The sequence below is a fragment of the Propithecus coquereli genome, unplaced genomic scaffold (genome assembly GCF_000956105.1).
Source record: "Propithecus coquereli isolate 6110/MARCELLA unplaced genomic scaffold, Pcoq_1.0 Scaffold150, whole genome shotgun sequence".
NCBI classification, from domain to species: domain Eukaryota; kingdom Metazoa; phylum Chordata; class Mammalia; order Primates; family Indriidae; genus Propithecus; species Propithecus coquereli.
This window is the reverse complement of record NW_012139414.1, coordinates 4889545-4913776: the sequence shown is the minus strand read 5'-3', so window position 1 is coordinate 4913776 and position 24232 is coordinate 4889545. Positions and strand designations below refer to the sequence as shown.

Below are 24232 nucleotides of genomic sequence, written 5' to 3'. Positions count from 1 at the left end.
CATGGTATCAAGAGACCCTGAACCTCCTGGGAGAGGATCCACTTATAGACTAAGAACCAAAACATCCCATCATTAATCTTCAGCAACCTGTAAAGTAAAACTGCCCACTGAAGACACTGGGTCAGGTGTCGAGGGACCAGGGGTCAAGTCCTGGTCATGCCACAGTCTAACTCATGACATTAGCCAAGTCACTTCTTGGAGCTTTGATTTCCTCCCCTGCAAGGCCAGGAGAGCACTTTGTAAGTTAGGTGGCGTGACGCAAGTGTAAGGGAAATGGCCTTGTTGTCACAGGCACAGAAGCCCTCGCTAGGTGAGAGCATGGCAAAGGTTTTGCTTAAAACACCTCCGTTTTGAAATTCTTTGCCCCAAAATGCCATAGTCAAGGTTGCAGTATACTGCAATGTACCTCTGCAGTGTACCAGAGAAGCTGCCTGGGATGCCCTGAGGATTCGCCTGATAGTCTCAGGTGCCTTGAGAGAGGCACCTGCCCTAGGGGGTTGACAGAGATGTGGCACCACCACCATGAGATCTGCCAGTAGGGAATCAGACACTATTTAGGGACATTTGCAAAGCCTTTTTTCTCACCTGTGATACAGGGTAAATCACACTCTTCAAGCATTTGCTTCTAGAGTGTTATAACCAATCTTTACGACCACTCTGCTAAAGAGGGGAGGCAAGTAATTTTTTTTCCAGATGAGGAAACAGGTAAATTTCTCTACCTTTATGAGGCTGATAAAGGGCATAATCTTGAAACAAATCCTGGGCTTCTGAGTTCCCCTCTTACGTGTGTGTGTAACCGTAAAACAAGAGTGCTATGTGGAAGGTCTGCCCCTAAGTCCCTGCCCCCGCTTCCTTGTCCTCTCAACACCCCCGGTCTTCCCCAGCAGCCTCCAGCCGTCACATCCCTAATGCACACGCTACCCTTGCCACTCACACATGTATTTCTGTAGCAGGAATTAAAATAGAATGGGAATCTCTTCCTGCCAGCCCTTGACAGTGGCCGCTCCTGTCCTCTTCTTTCTTTTTAGAAGAACTTTAATCTAATTAGAACTTTCCATTGGGTAAAGGCCACGTCCCAGGCTTTCTTGTATAAATCCTAAAGCACCTACAGAGGACGAGACACGGAGCAGGCATCCTGAGGGATTCTTTAAGGAGTAAAAGGCTGCCCCCAAACAGATCTAAACAGACATTTCTCCAAAGCAGATGTAAAAATAGTCAATGAAAACATGAAAAGATGTTCAACATCATTAGTCATTGAGGAAATACAAATCAAAACCATCATGAGATATGACTTCACATCCACTGGAATGGCTGATAAAAAAGACAGATAATAATAAGTGTTGCTGAGGATATGAAGAAGTTGGAATTCTCATACATTGCTGGTGGGTATGTAAAATGGTGAAGTTGCTTTGGAAAACAGTCTGGTAATTCTGGTAGCTACCTAACTAAACAGAGTTAACATGTGGCACATAACAGTTATACTCCTACGTATTTACCCAAGAGAATTGGAAAAATACATCCATGCAGAAATTTGTACATGAATGTTCATAGCAGCATTATTCACAAAAGCCAAAAAGTAGGCTCCATGTTGATCAACTGATGAATAAATAAATAAAATGTAGCATATCCAAACAATGGAATATTATTTCTCCATTTAAAAAAATGGAGTACTGATTACATGTTATAACTTGGAGATAAATATTAAGAAGCAAGACACAAAAGCCACATATTACATTATTCCACTTATATGAAATGCCATAAATAGGCAAATTCCTAGCGACGAAAAGAAGGTCAGTGGTTGCCAGATTTTGGGAGGGGGATATGGAGTGTGACTGCTAATGGGCATGGGATATCTCTGGAGTAATAAAAATGTTCTAGAATTAGTTGTCATGGTTGTACAACCTTGTGAATATATATAAAAAATTACCGAATTATACACTTTAAAATGGTGAATTTTATTATCAAGATAGAATATGAATCATATTTTAATAAAACTATTAAAAAACAAACCAAACCCAAAAGCTACCTTGGAGCTGTGGTTCTCAAACCTGCGCATGCAGCAGTCACCTGGAGAACTTGTTAAAATACAGGTTGCTGGGCCCCACCCCTACAGTTTCTGACTCAGTATGTCTGGGGTGGGGTGAGGAATTTCAATCACTTCTAACCAGTCCCCTGTGCTGCACGTTCTGCTGGTCTGGAGCCACATTTTGAGAAGCACTAGCCTAGAGCAGTGCTTCTCCCAGATTTAATGCATGTGGTAGACACTGTGATGCAATACCCAGATCCCTGTCTAGTGAAACTTACTGCCCAACTGCTAGGTGTGCTGCCAGTAGGGAGTTTAAAACCTGGGCCATCTCTGCCCAATGTGGGACAACTTTGATAGCCAGCCTAGTTATGCAGTTTCCCATATGGTTAGTGACAACTGTCACCGGGCCTATATTATAGCTTGACTTTTCCTGCTCCTTCTTCCTCCTTCCCATAGTTATTAATCCTAAAAGCACTCCTTCATGAATATTCTGCTTGCTCAACCTGTCATAATGCATATGAAAAATCTGGGGAACTTGTTAAAATGCAGATTCTGATTCTATAAATCAGGGGATGGATCCAGGGTTCAGTATTTCTAATAAGCTCTGAGGTGACACCAATGCTGCTGATCCATGGTTCACACTTCGAGTAGCAAGGGTCTAGATGACCTCGAAGTCGTCCTCTGATTTCATAATGGGAAGGCTCCATAAGCCATCAGGTCAAGTGCAAAGGGAGAAAGGCATCACGTTTAATAGGTCATAAAAAGGTACTGATTTCACCCTGTCCTTGAGATCCAGGCCATGAAACTGGGTTACAGGTGTGTTCAACATAGGCCTTTCAAGTACTTCCTAGCTAATCCCCTTGGATAGGGGCCAAGACCAACTTGAGTGTTGCTTTGTTCTATGCTCTATTGTTACAGTATGGCTTCAGGGAGTTACTTGGGCAGAAGTGAGTAACCCGCATTGTGCAACCAGCAGACAAGTGGTGACTGATACCGACTATACAGCTTATTCAGGGAACCTAAGACTGAGTGGGAAGGAAGATGAAAAAAGAGAAGAGGCAAGGTGGTGGCTGCCATCTTTTCCAGTGCTTCTGCCCTCACACAAACAGTGCATGCTAAGAGCTGGTAGCCCGGCTTGTCTCTTGTTTCCAAGTTGGGTCATTGGATTAAGAGTTTGGAAATCTGTTTTTGACCTGAATCTGCTCTTAACTTGTTGAGAGCCCCATAACGTGTCTCTCAGTTTTTCTATCTGTGCAGGCTGATTTAGATAAATACATAGGCGACAGACGCATAGCAGGTTATAAAAAGAAAAAAGAGAATTTGGAACCGAACCTTAAAGATGTTGTCACAGAAGGAAACTTTCACACCATCCTACCAAACACCCACTTGTCAGAAAGATAATCTTGGTGTAGGCTGAACCTTAGGGTTAGCCTGGGGCAGTGTTTCTGAGAGGACAGCAACTCGTAACCCTCTTTTTGATGTCATCTAGCTATTGTAACAGTTAACAGGTGTGTGAAAGACTGCAGATGCTTAGGAAAAAAGGAGCAATGTGAATTTGTGATCTTTAATAATGAACTCTTATGAAAAGTTACGAAACTGGGCAATTTGTTATTCTTGAATGTTGCAAGTCTCAAATTTCCATTCACATTGTATGTTCAATCATCTGCCTGCTGTTTAATTTCATGAAAAATAAAAGGAGTGGGTGTCTGCTATGCCTTGGGCAGAACACATGAAAAAGGAGCAGGCGCCCAGTAAAGTAAGCCTGCACTGAGAAGCTACGGTTCTTGGAAAGACAGAGTTTTCTACAGTTTTGCTAGATTTTCATGGTAGTAATAACGAAATGGGATTGGGGGAGAAAGTAAAAACCAGAGTGAGTAAGTCCTTAAAACTCTGGACAGGAGCACTGCACAGCATCAAGTCACTTCCATGCTCTGTATTTGGGAACCTGCAAAGCACCTGGAAGGGCTGAGAACAGGAGGCACACATATAGCAAACATCCTTCCATACCTGCTTTTCTCTCATTAACAAAGTGGATTTATGAATAAGTTCCCGAAGTGCTTTGCAAACTTTAAAACCCATGCAGTATTAAAAATGCATTGCCCCATCACTGCCAGTTGCTCTCTCTTCCGGAGTGAAATGCAACTTTAATGGTGCTCTGTGAGCCCACTTGTGATATGTAAGCTCTCTTGAGGAGGTAGTCCCTGATCATCCTGTTGAAAATCTAGACCTTGTGTAAGCAAGAAAAATAAGTCAAGGTACGAAGTGACATAAATATTATTATTTGAAGTGGTAATTATCTACCAGTGTACTCAAAACCTAGTTATTTCCAAACCTGCTGGAGCTTCTTATGGAAATAAACACATGCATCCCAATGTAGGGTTAAAAGGATTCCCAGAAACCTACACCAAAAATACAAGTAAATTATCCTCTGAGCAGGGATTTCTCTCCAGTTTCACTGCTTCCCACAAGGGGAACAATTTCTTGAGAACATAATAGTAAAGGAAACAAAACACCACCAAAGAGGAAAATAACATCTTTATAATTACAGATTAGTTCCCAAACAAATTGCACACCTACACACTCACTCTGCTTTGGAGCTGAATAACTTCAGTGGAGTTTGCCCATCCCCTTTAGCTATCAACATTTCCAGCTTAACAGCTCAATCACGAGATTTTCGATACAGAAACCCCAGACAGCAAAAACACTCTCAAATGACCCGCTCATTTCATTCTTGGGGACTGCAGAAAACACAGTTATAGAAAGTACAAATCGGGGTTAATACCACTGTAGGGGAGCACTGAGCTTTGCTGTCTTTGAAATAGCCGGATTTCAGTGTGTCAGTTTCAGAGATTACCTAATAATTTCTAAACCATTCAGATTTTCTCAGACAGGAATTAGCAGCTGAAAGAACATCTTGCTTGGCCCGAGTTGGCACATTCTTTTATCAGGAATTCATCTAAATTTGCATTCCTTGAGCAAGGCACCCACATTTATTTCAACTCACTGGTTACTTATCCATTAAATGGGTTTCTTAACCATCACACTGGTTATTTAATTCCTACCCCATGGCTCCCCCAAGAAATAAAAAGTGCACTATAATTACATAAACTCTTAATTAAACTAAAGAATTCAGTGTTGCCATTACCCGTCAGTAATTCCACTCAATTAGGACAATAGACTTCCATTTATTACTGAACTCCTAATTGCTACTCATTTTCCTGGTTAGTAATTGCCAATCCTATCAGACAATGTGCTTAAAGAAAATTCTGCCATGAAATTATATTTCTCTCCATCACAGGAAAGGTGGAATCAGGGAGTCCTTACGTGGTCAGGAGTTGGGTCCTTTTCTCCAGCCCCAGGCAACTCCAGGCTCGGGATTGTACAGGCTGATGTGCCCCAGGGTCGGTTACTGGTGCTGCGATCCACGGGAGACTTACCCAGAAAGGAAAGGCGTATCCAGGTAGCCAGAGAACCCCAAAGCCAAAGCCTAGCTGAAGAGGACGCAAACACAAAACCACCTGACACAGTCTCCAGATTTCCAGAAGACGAAGTTCAGTCTCCAGGAAAGGAGCATTTTAGGTCTTGAGGTGAACGTCCATGGCAGGGGACAGTTTCGGCATTTGTTGCATCTCGGCCACCAGAGAACGAAGGGGTCGGAGGGTGGCAGCCGTGGGGCCCCCCGGCTGGGTCTGCCTTCCGAGGTGGGTTCGCGGGCACCTGCAGGCACCCAGTCCGCCGAGGTCGCAGTGCCGGGGGCAACTGGCTGCCCGCTACCCCGCACCCGGGCCTCAGCGAGTCCTGGCAGCCGGCTCCGGGACAGCAGCCGGGCGGCGACCAGGCGAGAACGATCTACCCGCGACCCACGGCCACCTCGGCCCCAGAGCAGCGCGCCGCCCGCCCCCGCCCCGCCCCGGCCCGCGGAGCTCCCCGGCCTGCTTCGCTCCTCATGACCGGCTTCCTAATTAGCCCAGAAGACTGCAGCCCGCCCGCCGGCTAGCAAAGACACCCGCGGTGGGGAAACTTGACAATTTATTCCCGGCCCGGGGGAGGTCACCCGCAGTGCACGAGCGGATTGGCTGCGGCGCGGGCTGCAGCGGCAGAATGCGCAGGCAGAGCGCGCCGCTCCCGCTCCGCCATCCCGGCCGGGACAGGTAGGGCGCCCTGAAGCAGCCGTGGCAGGCTGCAGTGTGCAAGGGCGCTGGCAGGGCCGCTGCACAAAACCGCCCACCCAGCCAGACTGGATGGTTTGGAAGAAACGCTCTTTGCTGTTTGGGTTTTTAGACGTCACACTCTCTATTTGAGTCTTCCAGTTGACAATGGGCTCAAGCCATTTACAGCCAGATGTTCTTAATGAAGTATTTACTCCAACTTCATATTACAGAGGAGGAAACTGACGCGGAAAGGATGAAGTGGCTTATGAAGGTGAGTGAGTGGAAAAGCCAGGCCTGGGCCTCAGGCGTCCTCACTGCCAGTCTTTCTAAAGAGGACCAGGGCTGCCGCTGGGGCTGCCGTCCTCACAGAGAGCTCCAGCCTCAGGGACAGTCCCAGGAATGCACCCAGTACACTGAGAACTGAGCAACACTGAGTGTATGCGTTTAGGTCAGCGCAGCCCACAACCTGAGGTCAGTAGATCAGAGGGCATTATGTCTGCATCTTGTACATTAAGAAACTGAGGCTCAGAATTGTTCTGAAGGCTCCTAGCCCCTAAGCTAGTCAGCGACGAAGTGAGCATGCAAACTCTCCTACATCCTGAGTTCCAGTCACGACGCCTCCAGGCTCTTTGACCTCCCACTGCACTCATGGTGTCTATTCTGGCCTTAGCAACCTCCACTCACAGAAATGGAGGAAACTATCAAGGTGGGGTAGAGAGAAGCAGGAAGCTGTAGAAAGTGCTCTTTGGGCCGAGGACCTGAGAGCTGCTAAGCTTCTCCCTGGTCCTTGAATGCACAGAGTCAAAAAGGGCTTCCCTTAGTTGCTTTGTGTTTGGAATTTGAATATGCAGAGCTCAGTTGTGAACCATCCTGTCCTGTCACTCTCCTGAGCTGGGAACTGAGCCTGCTAACCAGTGCTATCAAATCATAGGTTCCCAAACTATAGTCTCTCTCAACAGGCATCATCCAAGAACTTGTTAGAAATGCTAATTCTTGGCAGGGTCCTTGGCTCACACCTATAATCCCCTGTAATCCTAGCACTCTGGGAGGCCGAAGTGGGAGGATCACTTGAGCTCAGGAGCTCGAGACCAGCCTGAGCAAGAGCCAGACCTGAGACTCGGTCTCTACTAAAAATAGAAAAATTAGCAGAGTGTTGTGGTGCCCACCTGTAGTCCCAGCTACTCAGGAGGCTGAGGCAGGAGGATGGGTCACTTAAGCCCAGGAATTTGAGGTTGCTGTGGGCTAGGCTGATGCCATGGCACTCTACTCAAGGAAACAGAGTGAGACTCTGTCTCAAAAAAAAAAAAAAAGAAAAAAGAAAAATGCAAATTGTTGGGTGCGACCTCAGACCTACTGAATCAGAAGCTCTAGGGTTGGGCCCAGCAATCTGTGTTTTAACGGGCCTTCCAGGTGATTCTGGCGTACACTCAAGTTTGAGACCACTTCCTGTGGTCAAATGAGGGGCACAGAGCAAAGGCCAGACTCAGAGTGGGCAAGCCAGCACTGTGCATCAAGAATTGCCTCCCCTCAGCCACAGTCAGAGCCCCTCTAGGGGGGATTCTGAAAGGAGACGGGTAGAACTGGGGCATGGGATTCTTTCTCTCTCCTAACTTTGAGGATCCTTCTGTCGTCTCAACATTAGCAGGCACAGAATCAAGGGCTGCCTGGGCCAGACTCTGCGGTCCACATTATTTTGCCCTGGGGAGAATAATGTTCTAAGTTCTATGATGTTCTATTATGCTCTGTTGGCCCTCCTGGCCCCTGGGCTGAAGCCAGGGCTCTGCTATCTCTATAGACTCATTCTGGGGATCTGGGAGCTGTTCAAGCGGCTGGTTGTTACTGTGGAGAGATCACAACAGCTTGAGGGAAGCAAGTCCTTGCACTAGGGTACTCACCTTAGTGGCACTGGACCAGCAGTCCAACCCCACCAAAGGGACTCAGCTTTCCCATCCACTCAATGGGAAGAATAGTCCCTTACTTGCTGTCTGGTTGTTGTGGGATCCAAAGAGCACTTTGTGTTTTGGGGAGGAAATTAAAGCATTACTGAAAATATATGGGGCTTGTTAACTCTTCATAATCTCCATTAATTAAAAGATGTGCAGTGAATGGTCTCTGATTCCATAATCACCAGACTAGGATCTGTCTTGATGCAAATGGTAAGGCAGGTCCCTTGGCCTTGAACAACACTGAAATGCAGGTCTTCTGTCGTGCCTGCTCTCCAAAGGTGTGTATGACTGAGGACTGAGGGGAGGGGAAACCAGAGGGGGATGATGCCCCAGTCTTTATGTGACTGAGGCAGGCGGCAGAGCATGGAATCACAGCTCCTTGATTTTTAAAGTGCCATGTTCTCATTTATTAAAACATGGTTTAAAAGAAAAAGGAATATTACCAACTTGGGTTATCAAGTACTTACTGCACACCAGGAGGCATTATTTTAAGTGCTTTATTTGTGTTAATGCCTCAAAATAGCCCTACGAGGTAGGTACTATTATAATCCCTATTTTACAGATGAGAAAATGGAATTATAAACATGTCAAATTACTTGTTTAAAGTCCCACAACTAGCAAGTGGCAGAGCTGGATTCAAACATATGTGGCTTGGCTCTAGAACTTAAGTCCCTAAATATAATACTGTACCGTTCATGATAAAAGTTAAGAGAAAAAAGAAGATTCTACCCTTTCTTTGGTGTGTCATACTAAAAAAACAGCAAATATATAAAATATAATGCCAACGGTAAATGTGAATATTTTTTCTTAGTATGTGTTGAATTTTCTAAATTTTCAAAATGAGCATGTATTACCATTACAACCAGCAAAATTTTTATTGTTATTATTTTTATAGACTACCATTTCCATTGAGGGCCCTGCCATGAGGCAATCCTTGAACCTCCTGGGAATCCTACAGGTTTGCTTCTACTTGAGTGTTTGGTGGCTGCATGGTGTTGAGAGCCATGCCCACTGCAGTACCTGCCAAATGGAGCAATGGTGGGCTCTGTGCTCAGCAGCCAGGCCAGGGGGTGAGAAGAGGGACCAGCACATAGCCTTGAAGCATGTGGGGCTACAAAGTATGTTGCAGGTGTGGGGAATATGAACACAGGCATGGGGCATTTTAAGAAGACAGTGGGTAAACATATTGCTAGGAACCAAAGCTTCCTGTGATGGAGTGGGCTAGTGTGGGTTCTTAGAACTTTCTTTTTTTCCTTCAGCAAAGGCAGGCAGCATGGCCTACAAACCAAAAGCTTCAAAATGGGCAACCACGAATCGGGTCTATCATACCACATCCAGTGAATACTGGCACAAGGTCACATTCAAGAGCACCTAATCTTTCTCATTTGCTTTAGAACTTTTACCAATCTGGGGTGGGGGTGGGAAGGGCAGGTATTTGCAGCCTCTCTTCCTGAGCCTTACTCAAATCACATACAGCGAAAGGCAGGCCAGGACTAGAACCCACATTTTCTGTCTTACTTCAGTGCTCTTTTGCCACCTAATGTCGCCAGTCTAAGAAAACTTGTACATCTAGATGAGGAAACATTATCTACAACTTCCTTTAACCAAATTAAATAAAAATAATTTAGCAGGCATTCTACTTATTAGAAGTATTATAAATATCTACATGATGAAATGTTTTTAAACTCACAGAGCTCTCACAGAAAAGCTAAGTAAATGAGAAAGACGAGATGGTAAAAGCCATTATTTTGCATACTGGGAGAGTTTTCCATTCACAATGACACGTATGTTTGTTGCACCTGGGAAATCTGTTATGTTTTGTTGACAACTCAGAAACTATTTCTACATTCCCGCCACATCACTGGGAGATTTCCATGCCCAAGAAGAGAATACTTTCATGTATTGAGTCACCAGAGCTTTTAGTGTATTTATGATTTAACAGAAGTTTCTTTTCGGTCGTAAAAATATAAAATTATGATGACTGGCTCAAAGGTCTGGAGAGACCAGCTTGAGAAAAGAAAATTACCTTACTAGTCCAACAGTGCTACCCTTTTTTTCCAAACAAATCCTCATAGCAGCTTCAACCACTACTGTGTCTCTAAAAGGTTCCTAAAATAAAGGAACAGTATGGCCCAGAGAAGTTCTGACAACCTCTAGGGAGGCAAGGTTTGGTAAAAACAAGGAATTTAGAGTCAGAAAGATCTGAGTTCTGAGGCCCATTCTGCACTGGCAAATCACTTCAACCTCTCTTGCTTCCAGTGTCTTAAATCAACGAGAGGTACATCCCCTCGCTACAGGTCGTTGTGAGGACTAAGTGTGGTCCCCCCAACACGGTCATCAAAAGCTGCAAATTGTCCTCCAGCTAGAGGTTGTTAGTACTTCTTTGGGGCCAGTGTTCCCTTATTTTAGAGCCATTTATTTATATGTACAAATGCAAAGACAAGCCCTGGCCACTGCTCTGTGAGATCACCATTAACCTGAGTGAAGCGGTTTGAGACCGAGTTTAGAAATAGTTTGAACACATAAATCGCTGTGGCCATGGAGGCTTTGTCTCTGCAGATTGCTCTCATTCCTTTTTGGGAAGGAAAAGAAATGTTCCTGTGCTTTGTGTGAGGGAATGGTGGGAGTGTTTTGGTGGCAAGCAGCAGAGAAGGAAGCTAGAGCAGAAGAGGATGATTTTGTGAGAGGCTTTGTCAGGTAGGCCTGAGAACAACCCTGGTCTCCCACCCTCAGTCCCCCTAGAGCCTGGGGTGATCAGTTAAGAAACTATAATAGATGCTGAACAGAAACTATCAGTTATATCCCCACAACTTTCTAGGTCATTTTTTCCCACGGGGTTTTGCACACAAAAGGGCTGCTTTTGATTCCTCTCCCTGTTAGCCCAGGCTGCTCCTTGGTCTCCATCTCTCTCTCTCTCTCTCTCTCTCTCTCTCCCTCTCTCTCTCACAGCTGCTTCTGCCCCCTGGGAGGGCCCTCATTTACTCCCCACATGGGAGGAGTGGAGAAGGAACATTCGCTCCGCAGCCCCATTCTCCTTTGTGGTTGCAAGGAGTGGTTGCCCAGCTCGTGTCTAGCAGTGCACGCTTTAAAGGCTGCTGCTCCACGACCACCGGGACGCCAGCGCCAGGGAAAGGGGCCCCACCGTGTGAGTGGCCGCCTTTTTACGATTGCTGCCTCTGTAGGAAATGCTCTGAAGGGATTTTGGAGGACATGGGGTGTCCAACAAATGTTTCAAAGTAGATGCTTCACTTTCAGTGAACATAAGCTTTGTAACCCCTGATATATAGATTGGAGTCTGAATATGCTTAGATCTCAGAATGGAAGGGTTTCTAAAGAAAAACTCCAGAAATACCTGAATTCAGATGTAAAAAAATGTGTGAGAATCAAGAACAAAGCCAGCGAAAGCAGAGGGAGTGAATAACCTTTCATTTCAAGCTGCTTTCCCCACTAGAGACAGTCATGATCTGTGCAGCACTATTTGATGCAAATGCCTCTCAGAAAAGAGCCAGTGGATAATAGATAAAAAGATTATCTGTGACATTATGAAAAATGAAAGTTTAAAAATGGCTACAAGTCCCATAAAAAAAGTCCTAAACTTTATTCAGTCTTGTTGAAAGGCAATAGTGGAACTGTGTTTTGTTCAGCCCCTGGGGTCCCTGCCTCTTCTACCATTGTTCTAATGCCTTCCACCAGCTCATCAGTTTTCAAAAATCTTTCCTGCTGGTTTCTCTGTGCTGGAAACATAAGGTCCAAGAAGCTATCACAGCCCTGTCTCTTTTTCTGAACTTGACTCTGATGCTGGAAATTCAAGTGCTGCAGCTCCTGCCCCTCTCTCTTCCCTTCCCTGTTGTCCCCCTCTGTGCTAAACCGCCGGCTGCACACTTGATTTAACAGATGAATTACAGATTCGAGGCATGGGTTTCCAGGGCAGGAAAGAGTCTGATTTTTGTCCAGGTCTCTCTTGATTGGCTCAGCATGGAAGTCTTTCATTTAATGGGCCAGGTCCTGCTGAGAACACCTCTGCTGGCACCACACCGATTTCTTTCTTTGCTAGAGAGAAGAGCAGAGATCCTAAAGAGAGATTTTCCATCTTCCAGATTTCTGGTATACTCACTACATATCATCCCTTTTAAACAGAGCATCACAAGTGTAACCCAAGACTCTAGGAAACATTTGATTCATTTGAACAGCCATCTTTGATCTCAAAGTTGGCTGAGGTGTTGAAGAACCTATTTGAACACCTAGGTCATGAAAATGTGCCTTTGTCTTCCACCCAAGGAGGTGACAGCATGGTACAGCAGATCAGTGTGAGGGTCTGGAGGGGGACTACCTGGTTCAAATTCCTCCTCTGCCACCTGCTAGCGGGGCTGACCTTGAGCAAGTTTCAATGTCTGAAATTCTCCATTTGCAAAACGAATACAATAAGATTATTCGACAGAACTATATAGAACTGCCGATATCTGACTGTTTTTGACATACAAAGGTGGCAGTTTCATATGGCTCATCCTAATACCTAGCTCAAAAGGTGACTGTGAGGATAAAAGGCAGAAAGCCATACAAAGTGCTGTACCAAAGTGCTGGGACACAGTATATGCTCAATAAAGGTTAGCTATTGCTGTTATTGTCAAGAGGCTTATAGTAATCCCTTGCTGTATGCAGATGTACTAGGTGCCCAAAAGTAAAATACTCAAAAGCAATCACCTACTTGCCAGGGACCACATGCCCAGGTGATGCAGCACTAACAAACACCATAAAGGATAAGTAAATTGTGCACTTAGTCCAAACACTATGTCCTCACGACTCCATCTTTTGTCTTACTGTCTCTTGAAAAATCCCTTCCCATGCAGAATGCTTCCTTCCCATCCTGGGTCCATTTTACCGATTCCTGATTGTCAGGAATGGGTAAACCCAGTTGGTATGACTGGAATTAGACCCATACTTACCCAAATAGAGATTCCAAAATACACTTGAAAATATCATCAACCATCAAGATGCAAAAAGAATGGGAAAAAGTTTCTTTAGGTCCACTTTCTTTGCCTAGAACCACAGCCTTCTAGAAGCTGGACAGGACTGAGATCAGGATTAGATGCAGTTATGGTATTTGTAGGGTAAGCCTAGAAGTACAGTCTCCTGGGCAGAAATAAAGCTTCCTCAAGATTTGCTTATTCCAGAAGGATTCCCTCCGATTTCAACATCATGCTGCTTTGGCTCCATGGAACATTCTCCAAGGGATGCTAAGGAGTCACCCATGGCCCCCCACCACTGGCTCCTCACCAAAGGCTTCCCCTAAGACTAAATAATACTTCTCTTTGTGCCTCTTCCCTATGTCTACTGCAAGTGGTGGAGAGAAAGGATCTGAGTTATTGCAACTGTTGGAGAGAGAGGGAAATAGAGGAATTATGAAAATGTATGGACAAGTGGTGACCTCAAGGACAGAAACAGTAAATGTCAACCAGGACACCGAATGTGACTGAACAGCAGAGTCCATGGAAGCAAATCTACCCATAATGCAAACATGCAGCAGCTTTTTCACACCAGAGTTTAGGATGCAGCCCTCAGTTTTGAGTACTCCTAGAAACATCAGTGCCCTGGGCAGGCATCCTGTGCCAGGTCATACCTAACTCCTCTTCTTGGAGCCCTTGGCTACCAGTGCTCTCCCAGAAGTAAAATGCAGAGCTTCAGTCATGCTCACCTCATTTCTATTAGCAATTCTTGAGATGCCTGACCCTAAATATAATCCCCTCTTCACCACTCCCTGCACCCCCCTGCAACATACATTCTTTTTTTTTTTTTGGAGACAGAGTCTCACTTTGTTGCCCGGGCTAGAGTGCTGTGGCATCAGCTTAGCTCACAGCAACCTCAAACTCCTGGGCTCAAGCAATCCTCCTGCCTCAGCCTCCCGAGTAGCTGGGACTACAGGCATGCGCCATCATGCCCGGCTAACTTTTTCTATATATTTTTAGTTGTCCAATTAATTTCTTTCTATTTTTAGTAGAGACGGGGTCTCGTTCTTGCTCAGGCTGGTTTCGAACTCCTGAGCTCAAACAATCCGCCCGCCTCTGCCTCCCAGAGTGCTAGGATTACAGGCGTGAGCCACCGTGCCCGGCCACATTCTTATACTTTAATGAAATCGTTCTCTGCTGGCATAATCATAAGTATCTTGGAAGCCTGTTTGCTTCTTTTTAAATTATTAAATATTTCTAAATTACAGAAAAAATATATAGGATAATATAATAATATATGTAAAGAAAATCTATAGAGCCACCATTCAGCATTTCAGGTATCTCCCCAGGGCAAACACTATGACCTGGAAAACTTGGTATTTATCGTTTATGCACAGTATGGAATTTATACTTTTGTTATATATGTACATGAATACAAACATTATGGGGTATCATTCTACATGTTTTAAAACATTATTCCTTTGGTTTTGTTACAGAAGGTATGTATCCTTCTGCAACTTTTAAACAAGAGATTCTAATTCACTGGGGCCATTATAGTATGCTATTTGCCTTGAACAAACTGGCTAGATTGTGGGTGGTAGCTAGGGTGACCATATCATGTAGAATTCAAACTAGGATACTTTTCAGTGTGAAGATATCCACGATGAACAACTACAGCAGGTATAAACTGGGGCTGTCTGAGGCAAATCAGGACATCTGGTTACCTTAGTGATGGCAGATGAGTTCCTGCTTTAATGTTTGTGATTAGTATGACCCACTAGAAGCCTTCTGCCTCACAGTATCTGATGGGCCTCTCAGAATGAGTCCATTTGTTTGTGCTTCCTTTAGCAGAAAGTCATTAATGAGAGCCTCAGTTTCCTCATTAGTAAAATGGGGAGTCTCGGAGAGGAGGGAGAGTATAGCTTCACCACCCCCTAGCTGCTGCTCTGCCACAGGCCTGTGTTATAAAGTGCTCAGAGCATTATAAAACACCAGTAACCCCACAGAAAGCCACAGCACCCCCCAGAGGACTAGAGCATCCTTTCTGTGTGTCAGTCCCGCTATCTCCACATCGGGGTCAGACTGTCCCCCGAAAGACCCCCAAAAGCTGACTGGTCAGGGCTCTCCACTGCTTTTTCACACAATGTCTTAATTAGCCTGTTTCTATGGAAATTGAGCTTATTGCTAATCAGGTTTTCTCTTAGCTCGCAACCGGATACTGATACACCCCTTGGATTTGAAATAGTGCTGAATTAGATGCCTGCGAAGTAAATATAAGCCAAAAAGTATCAGAGGAGTCAGTAATTTTGGTTTCCCTTAATTAAAAAAAAAAAAAAATGAGAGCCTGAGCCTACTTGACACCTTGAAAAGCAGGGTGTGGAGGTACAGTGAGAAGCTACATGCTCTTGGCTGGGCCAGGCCAGGGTGACACCCTGCGCAGCAGCCTCTGTGCCAGAGCATTTGAAATGATGACAGAGCCATGGAAACACTGAAGTTTTCGACCACTGCCACAGCACGCAAGCTTCGCTTGTCTTTGCCTGCAGGACCCGGGACTCCTGTTTGTTCTCCCTTCTTCAGGGTTCACAAACCTGCAACAGGGGACCTGCCATTTGCAGGGTGCTCTGGGCCTGCATGACACAAGGCTCTCCAGGCCTGTCTCGGTGCTGCCTCCAATCCTGGCTCTGGTAAGGTGTCTGCTTTGGCTGAAGTCTCAGCATGCCACCCAAGCTGCCTTCTGTGTTCTGTCTCTGTATTCAGGCATTCAGATGCACAGCCATTTTATCAAGGGTCGTTCCCCCTCCCAAATTGCATTTGACCAGTTTCATTTCTGCCTGAAATTAAAACACAGAACTTATAAATCCCAAGCTGTCACAGCGTGAATGAAACCCTAGAAATAAATCCAGTCTAATGACAGAGTGATCCGGAGACCTCAGTGGGAAATAAGATACTTTGTTTAATAATTATCAGCCTGCTTTCAGGGCCTGTCTGCCAAAGCAGTGGTGTCAGAAGCTGCACAGAGAAGAATTTTTCCTCCAGATTTCACCCTGGGAAAGACTGAAGCCATTTAAAACCAGACTGGACGCTTTTGATTTACATTTCTGATATTAAATGCAGAGCGGCTGTCTGCATTTATGCTACAGGGCATCACTTCAGTGTGAAGAAACAGGGTGGTGGCAAGGATCCAGTTTACTAATGAACAAGCTTATCTGGAGGAAAACAGCTTTTCACACCATAACAAACAATGAACACCTCTTAGATAACAAATTCAACGGCAAAAATATAGCATTGTACATGTCACAGTCCTGTAATTTAATGGAGGCACTTGCAGCATTAGTGGTTTACATTAATTTTTAAAATTAATTTTGTTTGGCCCACAGGGAAAATATTTTCGCTTTTGTTTCTGATATCCTGCAGCTCATTAACACTGCTTACTGCTGCTCTATAATACTATCCATAATCGTCCACTTGGTAGCCAGAGGCCATTTTTAAAAGAAAAAAGCTGGAAGAGGGGCAGAAATCAGGCTTTTCTGCTTCTTCCACAAAGAAAGGCTTGCACAACTGGACAAAGCTGCTAGGCAGCCGTGGAAGTGCACGTGGGGGCCTGTGGGGGCCTCAACTGCAGGCTTCAGCAGTCACAGCAGCTAGAGGACAGCTCTGGATGGGCCAAAGGGGCGCCTTCTTCTATCACTCACCATCCCTCCCCCCAAAGCAGCGGGTCCCAAAGCTGATGACTCTCAGAACTACCTGGGCAATTTTGGCAAAGATACAGATTACCAAGCCCCACCTTGCACCCGTGAATCACTTCCTCTGCTTCCCACCCCTCCCACGAAAGGGTTAACCACTGGCTATCTAGAAAGCAGGCCCTCTCTCCCTCTGCCTGGGGCAGGGAGATCAGGGAATTCACTGCTAATCACTGCGGTTGTGATTTCTGATTTCAACTGGCAGCAAAGAGAATTGAACTGGAGTCCCCTGAGAGCTGCTAGCTCCATAAGGCAGACCTTGAGCTTGTTAGGCTGTGGTGCTGCCATACGATTATCAGTTTTAAATTAATCTCCCCAGTCTCTTTAAAGTGGTTGCTAAAAATATAATCTCTGGGATATCTTACCATAAGACTTAACTAAAGGGAAAAATTTGGATAATAATTAAGTGCTTCCCTCCGTCTAAGCTTCCTGTAAAACAGTTCTAAAGAGTTGGCTAATCCACTGGCAGCGGGAAGGCCAGTCAGGGGCAGTCTCAAGGTCTGAGTGAGCTGGTTTATAAGTTACACACTTTCTCTAAATAAAACTTAAACAGGCAATATGCATTTGGACAAAAGGTTAAAGATACAGAACTATACTGTATTAAAACAAATCCTTCCCTATTTTTAACCCAAAGAAGTTTGGGAGGGAAGGCCAAAAAAAATTGTCTAGACATACTTTTGCTAAGCTCATGAGGGAGTCATTACAAACTCACTTTATAGGGACATAATCTAGGTTATATATACAACACTTTTTTTTAAGGCAGCAACATGGTGGGACAATATGAACAAAAGTGAAAGGAGTTTTTATTCGCAAGAAAGGGGGCTCTCTGTGGAAACCTCTCTGGCCCCGTAGAAGGCTCAAGTCAAAAGCAGACACATTTTCTAAAAGCTACTCAGAAGGATGAAGAAGGAAGCTAACAGCAATTCATTAACAAAACTCACCAATTCTACCCACACTCAGCAGCTTTCTGCCAAATGAAAAGATGCTTCTGTACCTGGAACTCTGTGAAGTGGCAGGTCCCAAGCTTCCCCAGAGGGGAAATACCTGTGGTATTTTTCCTTTCCCTTCCCCTGACCTTCCTGTTTCTTTGGCAACATGGTGGGAAGGCTGGATAATTTAAAACGAGAGCTCTGTACCCTCTGTGTAGCCACAGGAGTCTGAGAATGCACGCGCCTGGAGGGCCCAGTAGGAACCGGCTCTGCAGGGCTTAGCAGGAAACCTGAGGATGCTCTGTATACTCAAGAGGATAAGGAAGAAAGGGGTGGAGCTGGGGAGAAGGGAGAGGAAGGGGATGGAGGGAAGAAATTAGATCTGAAAAGGGCTGAGATTTCATAGAACCACACTGTGCCTTCTTTTCATGATAACAATAAAGAAAACCCCCAACTTTGTAAAATTCCATTAATTCTATAATTTCCTTTCTTTGATAAGAGCGAAACATAAAATAACTCATTACCTCTACTACCAACTAGATGTACGACCTTGAAAAGCTACTTAACATCTCGGGTAAAAAAATTAAAAGGTCAGTTGTGTAAGACAAGGTCTAAAATTCTGATTTCATTATTCAGGGGGAATAAAAAAACCTTGCTATACACACAGGCCAAAGCTCAATTTTGGCCCCACATTTGACCAAGTGATAAAAAATAAGAATGGGGAATTGTAAAATAGAAACATTTTCACTGTATGAATAATATAAAATATAAGAACTTAAAAAAAAGTTAACCATACCAATAAAAAAATGCCCGAATGATGACAAAATACAAGTGATAATACAATCTCTTTTACACTTGTGAAAGGTTCCCTGAAGCTTTGGTGAGTGGAAGTATGGCTCACTGGGGACCAGGGTCTCTGCTAAGCTGAGGTTAGGTGGGAGAAGGGGGTTGGGATGCTGAAAGTACGTGTGGTGGGTAACAAATGGTGTGTTTTCAAAGGTGACTTGTGCATATTTAATCTCTGCTACAGCCCAATGAATCTCAACTTTTTCTTTTTTTGGTTACAGATTCTACTTGAAAATCTGATGAAAGCTATGAACCTTCTTCTGAAGCAAATGTACAAACACACAAATAAACAAAACTTTAAATTCACTCTCAGGGGATTCCTGGACTCCTTAAAGCTTATCTGCAGATCCTATGGTATCCATTAATCACAAGATAAAACTCCCTGTTCTAGACCTAGACACTGGAACATCCACTTGTTCTTCCATTTGCCTCGAAGGCTTATAATGCTCCCATTTTCTCAAGCAAAATTTATTTTTCAATTTAAAAATAACCTGACTCTCCTGTACACCTGAGCAATTCTGCAGGGAGTCTGGTGTGTTTGGCTAGAGAGCAAAAGGCTGGCACAGAGAAGACCTGCAGCTGTAGCCCTAATGGCCTCAGCATCTTCAGAGGCAGGACTTGTATCCTGAGACTTAATTCCGAACACTTTTTCCATAGGAGAGAATTCCTACCAGCAAATAAGTCTGTGTCCCCCCTCCTATTAGAGACTGCCCTCTTTCTGACCTACTTCATCCACCTTTTTGATCTGCCTTCCTTGCTGAAGAACTAATAGGAAATGGGTACCTGGCAAGGGGGAGGATGGGCAGGAAGCACCCTCCTGGAATGTCAATGACGCTGGGACACATGCATCTGCCCCATTCCCATTCAGCAGGCAGCAGAGCTGCACAGGGCACATCTGCATAGCTTAAGGTCAGTGTGAAGCCAGACTGGCTTCCAGCTCTGAAACTCTACAGTTTAAGGGTTCCAAGAGTAAAATTGTCAAGTATTAATACATCTACTCTAATTGGCACTGAGCCACTGGATGATAAAAGATGGATATTTGCTTTGAGGCTCAAAGCACTTTAGAGAAGTGTGATTCCACCCAGTCAGTGCTGGTAATTTTTGGAGGCACCGTGTGGTGGATACTCAAGTCGCTGAAATGTTTCTCAGGGGCTTGCATCCTGATCACGAAGACATCTCGGTCTATCCTGCTAACATGATCAACTTCATAGTAGCCTGCCTTCAGAGCAGTTGGCCATCCTCTGTCATCTTCCTGCTTCTTCCAGGCTGATTATGAATCATGTTTGAAGCGGAAAGAAATGGTGGCTTAGGGGCAGGTTCTCCCTTAGTTCTCACTCCGGCCAATCTCCCAACTAAATGGGTCCAGAAACCTCTCTTCAAGAAAGTGACAAACGAGGCACTAAATCAGAGGAATTGTGAATTCAATCACTTAGCCCGAATGGAGAGAGCCCTACAAGACGGATTCCATCACATTAAATAGCTGGACTCATGTCAGGAGAAAGCAGTCTACAAATTACTGGAAGAAAAACTTGAAAAAAATGATTTATTAATTGTATCTACTCTATCCTATCCCTGGGTGGGGTAGGCTTGAAATTCACATCTGCAACATTTAAAGAAGATATAATGAAATGTTCCATCAGTAAATACGTGAACACGACAGCTAACCTGATTTCTGATGAACCAAAGCAAAGAAGAAACAGGACAGCACCAATTTTTTTATTAGCAAATTAATTGCTTAGGGAAAAGAATACCATTGTCTCAGGGAAAAAAAAAAAATTCTTAAGAGCCAAGCTGTTCATCTCAATTTCATCTGGATTATTATTTGAAATAATTAATATTTGTTAAAGTGACATTTTTCAGCATTGTATATTGAGATAGCAAAGTTGTCTTCTATTTTAGAAAATGTATCTTTTTTAGAAAATCAAATTAGGCAAAAATGGAGAAACTCTTTCATTTTATCTTTTAAAAGACAAGAGAATATAACTTAGGAGTCTTAGACGTGTTGGTTTGGCTTTGGCTAGCAACATCCTTTACCAAGGAAGTACCGGGGGGAAACGAACTTACTAGAAGGTATGTCTCAATAAAACAGACAGGATTTATTTTAAGAAATGGAATCATGGTAATATCACTAAGTATAGATAAGAACAATATGGGTAGGTCTAAGTATAGAACAGGCTTTGTTTCTTAACTGTATCAGAAACTGGGGAAAAAGGATGAAGAGGACGACAGATTCTAGGTTCTGTTGTTTATTTTATAATAAACTCAATGGCAAATCTAGAAGCAGCGTAAGTTTACTTTTTTTTTTGAGACAGGGTCTCACTGTGTTGCCCAGGCTGGAGTGCAGTGGCATGACCATAGCTCACTGCAAAGTCCAACTCCTGGGCTCAAGTGATCCTCCTGCTTCAGCCTCCCAAGTAGCTGGGACTACAGGTGCATCACACCAGGCTGATTTTTTTTCTTTTTTGTAGAGACGGGGTCTTGCTATGTCTTGAACTCCTGGCCTCAAGTGATCCTCCTGCCTCAGCCTCCCAAAGTGCTGGGATTACAGGCATTAGTGATCATGCTCAGCCTACTGACTTTTATATTAATAGGTGGAAGAAAAATAATAACTTCAGTAAGATGGGGTTAGAAAGAGTCCTGGACTCAAATAAGGATACTTATTTCTAGTACCATCTTTGTCTCAGGGAATTTCACTGGTCAAGAGGGAGAGACTAGGGCTAGGAAATGTGCAGTGTGCACACTTCCTCTCCCTCGTGCCATGTGCATGGGCAGACATCACCGACTGATGGAGCCTTGTACGCCTTCTTGGCCCAGAATCCTCAACACAAGACTCCAGGTAGCTACCTAATATTCTAGAGATATCATGGCAACTGAAACCCATTTCCATCCCTAACATAGATGATCTTTAAGGTCCCTTTTAGCTCTAACTTTTTAGGATATCTTCTGTAAATTATTTTCATACCCTACTAAGAATCTACTGAGGACAAAACATAGATAGACAAAAATGTTTTACGACTTTGCCATAGTGGGGGAAAAAATAGAAAACATGGCTTTGTAAATTGTTTTTGTGGTTCATGTTTCAATGATTAGGGAAACTGAAAAACAAGGACTGCCACATTTGGGAATTTCCAGAGCTAAAATCATTGTATGCCCTGGAACCAAGTAACTAACTCTTACTATAGGTGTGGCTATACATCAACTGCATGTCAACCTTGTTGATCAGCCCAAAAGGCCAACAGCCTCAGACAAGTCAATATCAATTTATCAATTAGGTAGCTAAGACTGGTAATAGGTAATGTTGTATACCACTTACATATTCCCTGCTCTGGACTGAAAAGGATTAAGGGTAGCTTTAAAAGATAATGAGGGGAAAGATTTTTAAAAATTATTGTTAGAAGAGAAGGAGAAATAAACAAGGTAGGTATGCACAGTGGAGACAGGAATGAAGTTTGTCTGTCCATCACTTAACCACTTATTTTTAACAGGTGGGTCACAAAGCTGGCCCTAGGCCTCCAGCAGCCATGGGGAGGAGGTCAACCTAATCAGTGTGCAGTTCATGGGAACCTCAAGATAAGAAACCAACTGTTCAGAAGAAGTTCAATTATGTCTAACTCTACAACCAGAGTGTTATTTCTCCCAAGGATCTACATGAAGAAAACAACATACAATGTACTAAATAGTATTTTTTCTACTCATTCATTCAGAAGTCCCAGCAATGAGTTTCACAAGGCTACTAGAGTTTCTATCTGAACTTCTGATGCCGTTCCAAAGCAGATGTAGTAAAGGCTAACCTTCTGGTTCTCTGCTGGTTTGGCTTACTCTCAAACTATGTTCCAAGGGACCTATGAAATGTTAATGAGTTTTCTGTGGTTAAACCTGTTTGGTAAACAGCATACTCTTCCCCTCTCCGCCCCCTACCCTCCACCTCTCCAGATAAATTTACTTAATTTGATCCAACCAATTTTCAAACAAAATCCTTTATCCTAGGAGCATCTATTAATATATTATGGGAAGAGTATTCAAGGGAGCATTTCAGAAAATGCCAATGTTGAGAAAAAGGATGGCATATATTTTTGGAATCCTTCTGAAACATTGTTCTTCCCAGTGAAGTTTTGAGAGTGACCGGATGGCATTGAGTTTGAAAGGTATTTACTGGAAATTATACTGAAGACTAATTCTCAGTTGCTGGTTAGGAGCGGAAGTGTGAGCCTTAACAGAAAGTCAACTTATGTGGATGACAAATCAAGACTCCAAAAGCTGTGAGACCAACCTTCCAAGTGTTTAGGTTGCCAACATAGAAGTGCTGATATGGGCCAAGGGCAAAGTGGAGTCTTCAAGGACAGACCAAGGAGTCACGGTGGTAAGGGTGAAATTGCTAGTAGGAGGAATGAGAGGTTATAATCACAGCTGAGCAGGGGCAGCAGTTGCTCTGAATCTCTCGGACCCCTCTCTTTGACCCTCTTCTTTTTCTCTCAGGGGGCCCGGAGAGTGGGCCACTCAAGTTGGTCTCTAGTCCAGGCCTTGAACTTTGGGGCAAAGGGGCCACTGAGGCTCACTCATAATCCAGCCCAGTGTATCTGAGCTGGTGATTAGACCAGAATTTGGGTCCCAAGTCCCAAATTGTAATAAAAATGTACATCTGCCTAGAGTACCCTTTGAAACCTAGGAGACCAATTAGAGATTTGGATGCTAAGACACAACTTCCCTTGGAAACCCAACTAACAGTAGTCTTCTAAATCCATGAGGCGACGACCACATATATGAAGTACAACCACCTACCAACTAACTGGGGATAGCCATGCTATCTTCCAGAAGTAATTACTACTTTCCAATTTGAAATTTAAAAATAAAGTATCTACCAGATATCAACAAACAAAACCCTTAATGAGAGGCAAGGCAGAATTATCCGCAAAGCTCATTGGGTGGTATGTTTGTAGGCAGTGGAACAACCTAGCAGTATATTACAGCAGGCTATTTCTGAAGTTCCCATGATGCACTCCTAATGGGTATAAGGATGTGCTGACTTCCAAAGTGGGACTGACAGGCCCGCAGTTAACTGTCATTTCCATCACAGACTTAATAGCTTTGCCAGGCATCCTCCCAGCAAACGAAGAGAAGAAAGGTCTTGCTATATGACAGCATTCAAAAAGAATGCATGTGAATGCCATTATGGTATTGAAAGTGTCAGGTGCCAGCAGAAGGGCCCTGATCAGACAGACAAGCATTGGGCTGTATGCTTTAAGGTTATTTGAAGCCTGTCATTTCCATTAGCTAGCTAACCACAAGTGGAATCATTCATTAGCTGGCTTTCTTTAGTACCAAGGTGGGGCTGAGGGTGGGGGTAGGGGTAGGAGGAGGTGGAGAGGCCTGGGCTTGGCACTTTTAGTTCCTACCCTATTAGCAACTCATGATGGCTGGCAAAGGAAGGGGGTGCACACAGGCAGCGATGCCCCATGTGCCTGCTCATTAGTGGCTGGCAGTAAAGCACAGAAACGAGTGGACATTGGCACAGGCTGGCTTTCTGTTCCTGGAGAAGGCCAAAAATAATCTCAGTAGATTTAATTAAAACTGCAGTGAACAGATGGGGAAGATGGAAAGAACTCCAACTGGAGACCACTCATCTGTCTAGGTCTCTGCGAGCGTTTTAATGA

The 24232-nt window shown here is 44.1% G+C and overlaps 1 protein-coding gene across 2 annotated transcripts in view; it reads right to left on the bottom strand.

The window, feature by feature from the left end:
- The window catches only part of AUTS2 (autism susceptibility candidate 2), a 1232042-nt gene that overhangs the window by 179707 nt on the left and 1028103 nt on the right, over window positions 1-24232 (bottom strand). The window lies entirely within an intron of this gene.